The sequence below is a fragment of the Urtica dioica genome, chromosome 3, assembly GCF_054948205.1.
Source record: "Urtica dioica subsp. dioica isolate 48M chromosome 3, U.dioica_male_clone48M_v1_H2, whole genome shotgun sequence".
In the NCBI taxonomy this organism is placed as follows: Eukaryota; Viridiplantae; Streptophyta; class Magnoliopsida; order Rosales; family Urticaceae; genus Urtica; species Urtica dioica.
The window spans coordinates 40,685,426-40,691,425 of NC_142758.1; the positions used below are offsets into that span (position 1 = coordinate 40,685,426).

Sequence of the window (6,000 nt, forward strand, 5' to 3'; positions counted from 1 at the left end):
CAAAATAAAACTTCTCTTTTAAAACGAGGGTGGATGGTGATCTCGGATTTTTGGGTTTTGTTATCGAAAAATCCGAAAGTAATGACTTATTAGTTTCTTCTATTTTTCTTTTCTTTTTTTGGTTGTTCGCCACCGAAAAAGTATCAAATTCTTCCTTATAAATTTTTGAGTTATTGCACTACTAGTTGTTTAATGATCGGTTTAATAGGGCCTTCAAAAAAAAAAAAATGATCAGTTTAATAGGTGGTTGTTTCGTCATTGTGCGTTTCCATATTGAAATTTTATCTACGGAAGTGATTGCACGTTTTTTATTTTGATATACAGAGTCCACTTTGCACTTGGTTCTTAGGCTTCGTGGTGGCATCATTGAGCCTTCTCTCATGGCGTTGTCCAGGAAGTACAACCAGGACGAGATTATGAGCTTTCAAATGTCTTAATGATTTGGACTATCGTCATATTGTTTGAAATGATGTTGTGGTCCAGTTGAAATATGGATCACGCTTGAATAATAGAGATTACCAATTCGACCCTACAAATTTGGTATTCACACTCGGTCCTTCAGATTTGTATTCTTCGATATAAAGTGCCATAAATCGTAGTCTTCAGATTTGTGCTAAAGAATAGTATCTGTACCAATTTAAACTTTGATTACAAGTCTTTTCCATAGTCACAACGTCAAGGTATGTACCTTAGATTGATGATCTTGGGTTTTTACGTGATTATTTTGGAGAGGTTTGGCGTGGCTTTTGCTGTTTCAGGAGAGGTGTTCGATTAAATGCCCCAAGAGATGCTCTCTTTTTGTTGGGGATTGTGAGGGGTTTATTTGCCTATATTGCAAATAAACCCCTTTTGCCTTGAACTTGAACAGCCTATGGCTCGTTTATTTATTTATTTTTCTTTATTTACGGGCAAGATAAGGCGTGAAGAAGTAATCGTGGCTCCAGAATCAGGAGTACAAGGGCGAAGATGAGACCATCTTAGACAAGACCAAAGTTGCCATTACGAGATTGCTGATCATCGTCACTTCTCATGCCGTATCTACAACCTCTGTTGAGAAATATTAAAGCAATTTCGGGAAGATCCAATCATGAGAGTGCCGATTTTCACGTGATTCGTGCTCCATCACCATTACTGAAATGAGGAAACATTGCAGTTTATTCCCTTTGTTTTGGAGCTTGGCTTTTGTTATTGAAAACGTGATACATCGTTCTTTTGGAGAGAGAAACAGAGATCGATCTGAAGATGGCAGAGACGGTGTTCAGTCCGGCTTTGGAAGGGAGTGAAGCATTGGAAGTCCGATAACGACCAAATCCTGACCGAGCCTTTTTGCCTCTCATCGGTAAACCTCCCTTTTAAATTTCTTTTACTTCCACTGATTTCAAAAATCTCGAATCTTTTGTTATCTATTTTATTTATTTATATTTTAAAACATAGGGCCTGATTCGCGATGACAGTGAGAAGGAAACTAGTTGAACAGTTTTTAAAGAGTAAAATTAAGATCAATGGTGTGTTGATTGTTGTGCAAGACTCGGTTTTAAAACAAAGGTAGAAGGTATATTTTCAGAAATCCACTCGAAAACATTTTGAATTGAAATAATGTGCTTTTTATTTTTTCCCTTCTTTAAATAGACGTGAGAGTGGCAATAATCAAATACTGAATCACAAGTGAGATCTAGTTTTAACTTTTAATCTCTTTGCGTTCTCTTCGCTTTGGGCATCTTTACTTTCCAGCAGGGTTTCTTTCTGTTTTCTTTAATATATAATTTTTAGCTTTTTTATTTTATTTGAACTCATGAATCTGAGTGAACAGTTTTCAGTGTTAGAAGTAAGATCAATGGTGTGTTTATTCTCTATTGTTGGGCATGACTAAGTTTTGTTTCTGATATTAAACCTCACCAACGTTAAGGTAGCACAACGTTCAATTATCCACAAATAAACGCCATAGACACATCAACCTCCACGTGAGGTCTCGTGATCGGCCTGAATAGTACGCCGCACCGAGGAGTGCAATCCGAAGAGTGATGACCTCGGAGTTGGCATGGGATATAGAGAGGTCAAACGATGTAGTTTTTGTCTGTGCTCTGACATGTGTGGAAGTCAACTTTCTGGTCAGAGAAACTGTTCCGAGCTTGGTTCTGGGATGCTAAGTCGATGGCTTTCTTCTCATTATCATGGTGGAGTTCGTGAAACTGTTTCTAAAACATTTTTTAATTTATTTATTATTATTACTCAGCGCTATGTACTAAGCTTTGTTTGGTTATTGTTCAATAATGATGTTCATTTGTGCTTTTTAGTGCAGGCAGAAGTTCAATGGACTGGATTGAAAAGATAACAGGTGTCATTGCTTCATTACTTAGTTCCCAAGCCCCTGATAAGGTAATTATCTAAACATTTCGATAACTTGTATATCCATTAATGTCCCAACAAATTTCAGCGATTGTGTGTGTGTGTGTGTTTTTTTTTCTTCTTTCAACTCCAGTGTCTACCTGCTATGGGAAGCACAAGAAGTAGTTCATATCCTGAAGCTCTGTCTCTCCTATTCCTGAAGTGGCAACTTTAGAGTTTAGACGTGCATTTTTTCCCTTAAATTTGACAACTCATGGAGCGTTTTGCAGAATGGAAACCATACTCTTCTTTTATTTTTTTCTCTATTTTTTCATTGCTATTTTATTTTCTTTCTCTGCTAGGGTTTTGTTTTCTTTTCCTGAAATCTTTGTGATTGTGGCTTTGTCGTTGTTGTAACTTTGTTAGGTATTTTCGTACGAGTATGTGAATGTTTGTGGCTATTTGGGGTTGTTGTATAAAGTTTCGTGTTTGGGTTTTGTTTTCTGGGTTTCTGCTCTTCGTGTTCTTCGTCTAAAACTTCCCTCTTTCTTCCCTTGCTTCAAGAAATTCATTCAAGCGACTTCTAGTTCTGGTTCGAAGAAGAAGATCTAGGCTCCGAGGTTGAACACCTCGGGGTGAATTTCTTCACCAATGCCCGCCGACCTTACTTTAGTTGGGCGATCTCGATCACAATAGGTGTGCATACCATATCTTGGGTGAGATCAAATTGATCTTACCCTAGCTTGGCAACACGGCTGAAGCTGTCAAGCCCGAGTATTGTTGTGTGCACAAAATATTTGAGTTCCAAGGTCACCTTCACCCAGCTTGCGCCAACGTTTGAGAGAATCGTCTGCGGGCTACTCGCGCTAGCGAGCGATCGAGTAGGGGATCATGTTGACTCTTAAAGATTTGATTAGATTGGTTACGACCAAAAAGAATTCTCGCCATCCGGGCACATTCTATCTATCGTGGAAGTCCTACATGTCGATCATAATGGGCTATCCATCAAAAGATGACCGGTGGACAGAGAAATACTTCTATTTTCGGATTTCATAGCATTCTATAGGCCGCTTCGAGCATGTGTGGCGCTTAGAATGATCTCACGAAGTTGGTAGCTAAATTAAGCTATGGAATTATGGGAGTCTAGTTACTTTGTATATTTTGAGTTCATAGTTGCTAACCAAAAATATTTTTTGCAACCGGACTCAAACATATTTGATGGGACGATGAACTTGACGCCAAGATCGTATAGCTTTGAAGCAGTCCCGTTGATTGTTCTACTTTCATGCTAGCTCGATTTGACCATGCATTCCTCGGCATTGAAATGCCGAGTAAAAGATTTGAATTATTTTTATGTTTAATTTATCTGGTGGGATAGATACTAAGCTTCAGCTATCATAAGTTATTGGAAACTTGTTAGCTCGAGTAGGAGAAGGAGAAGAAGATCAAGGACGAGGAGAGGAAGAAGAAAAAGAAAAAGAGAAAGAAGAAGAACCAAAAAAGATGGTTTGATCATGAGAATAGAGAGAGAGGAAGGAAGATGACGCGAGGGCGGCCAAGGAAAAAGAGGTCGCGGGCACCGACCTCACACTCCCTGGGAAGGGTGTGATATAGTCGAGTCGGTTGGAATTGATTCGAATGTGAGATAGGGTACTAAGTTACCAGTTGACATGCCGAATGAGTTTTAAGCCATATTGATGGTTGGTTTTTAAAACCTTAGTGATTGAGGAAGAAGAAGGATCTAAAGGAAATAGACCCTGAAGGATTTCTTGACAGCTCAGCATGAAAATAAGGTATGTCGCCTCAAGCGAAAGTATGAGGATGTTGTCGCCAGAAATAATTTTCACTCATAGGATGCCCATTCAAAGAAGTTCTTTGAACTCTCAAAAAGGCATAGGGCGACAAGCCCAAGCTCATGCCCAATGGCACACATACGATGAAGCCCAAGCCTAATAGCACACATATCCTAAAGCCCAAGCCTAATGGCACACATACCCGGAAGTCCACGACCAACTAGAACTCCACTCCGGTCCGGGTGGCTATCAATGATTGACCGATCATGGGTGGGGTGTTGGATGGGTTCGCGATCCCGGAAAGCATGCTAAGGTGTGTGCACGGTCTCATTCCGGATGAAAAGAATTCGGATCTCGCGACATAGTGTAAGGAGATTCTTCTCGTTGAGTTGGAGACATTATTTTTCGGTGGTTCCTAAGATGTATCCAAACATGCCTCAACCACGAACGAAGAGTTTCACCGATTTGGACCTTTAGATGAAGTTTTTCCTATTAAGCTTGTGGTATGTGATTGAACTGATTAGAATTGACTCGGATGTGAGATGGGTTGCTGAGTTTCTTGTTAACATGTCGGATGCGTTTCAGCATAGCTAAACCTTAGCGATTCAGGAAGAAGAAAGATCCCAGAAAATGGACACAACCCATGCCATTCCCACATATTTCAAAGGGGCAGGGGACGATGAAATGGTAATCCTGAAGGGGATGATCAATTTTGCTTCCGAAACAAGGCTCGAGCGAGATCGCTAGGAATATGGCGTTCCACAACTTCGTAATGAAGTTGATACAGCGGAAAGACTTCTCGACGACTCAATTGGAAAAAAAGGTTTGCCGCCTCGAGTGGAAGTATGAGGATGTTGTTATAGAAATAGCTTTTCCCAAAGGACACACATTCGAAGAAGCTCTTCAAACTCTTCAAGCCGGTTCGGGGCGATAAGCCCAAGCCAAATGGCATAAAGACACAAAAGCCCAAGATCAACCAGAACTCCATTCCGGTATAGGTGGCTGCTACTGATTAGGCATCTTGGGTTAGGTGTTTAGTAGGAGGTCGGACCCAGAAAACATACTGAGGCATGGGCTCGGTCCGATCCCGAACAACCGAAAGTCAAATCTCGTGGAAGAGTGTAACGATATTCTTTTCTCTGAGTTGGACACATTATCATTAAATGTTCAATCTTCCATCTGTCAAAATCGGGACTATCTGTGACATGTTTTTATGTGGGGCCGGAGATGTAGCCAAACGACCACGAACGAAGAATTTCTCTGATTGGACCCATTGGAGGAAGTTGTTTCCATTCAGCTTGTGGAACATAGTCGCACCACTTGGAATTGACTTGGATTTGAAATAGGTTGCTTAGATTCCGATTAACATACCAGATAAGTTTTCTGGAGAGGAAGACTTGACCATATTGACGGCTAGGTTTTAAACCATACCGACTGAGGAAGAAGAAGGATCTGAAGAAAACAGAGATAATCCCTGCCATTATGAGAGATCCGAAGTGGTAGTTTCCAGGTATGGAGTGAGGACAATGAAATCGTAATCCTGAAAGGGATGATCAATTTTGCCTATGAAACATGGCTCGAGCGGGATCGCTAACATTGTTGGTAGTCGATCTAGCAAATGGACTTCTCGACGAATCTGCCGAAAAATAAGGTTTGTCGCCTTAAGCAGAAGTATAAGGATGTTATCGCCAAAAACAACTTTTAATCAAAGGAGGTCCATTCGAAGAAACTCGTCGAACTCTCCAAGTAGGTCTAGGTCGAAGAGCCTGAGCCTAAGCCCAAGCCTAATGGCATACAGAAAAGGAAGCCCAAGCCCAATGACACATATATTCGGATGCCTAAGGCCATTTATAACTCTACTCCGATCTAGGTGATGCCTACG

The 6,000-nt window shown here is 40.6% G+C and overlaps 1 long non-coding RNA gene across 3 annotated transcripts; it reads left to right on the forward strand.

Annotated features, from left to right (window-relative positions):
* The first annotated feature begins 172 nt into the window (after positions 1 to 172).
* On the forward strand, positions 173 to 2,822 carry LOC149402789 (uncharacterized). 3 transcript variants are annotated; one of them, XR_016296114.1, is made up of 5 exons: positions 173 to 680; positions 919 to 1,339; positions 1,907 to 2,174; positions 2,295 to 2,376; positions 2,480 to 2,822. It is a non-coding gene; the product is annotated as an uncharacterized LOC149402789 (long non-coding RNA). The 3 variants fall into 3 exon arrangements; XR_016296112.1 differs by having other exon boundaries at positions 174 to 1,339; XR_016296113.1 differs by lacking the exon at positions 1,907 to 2,174 and having other exon boundaries at positions 193 to 1,339.
* The last annotated feature ends 3,178 nt before the right edge of the window (positions 2,823 to 6,000 follow it).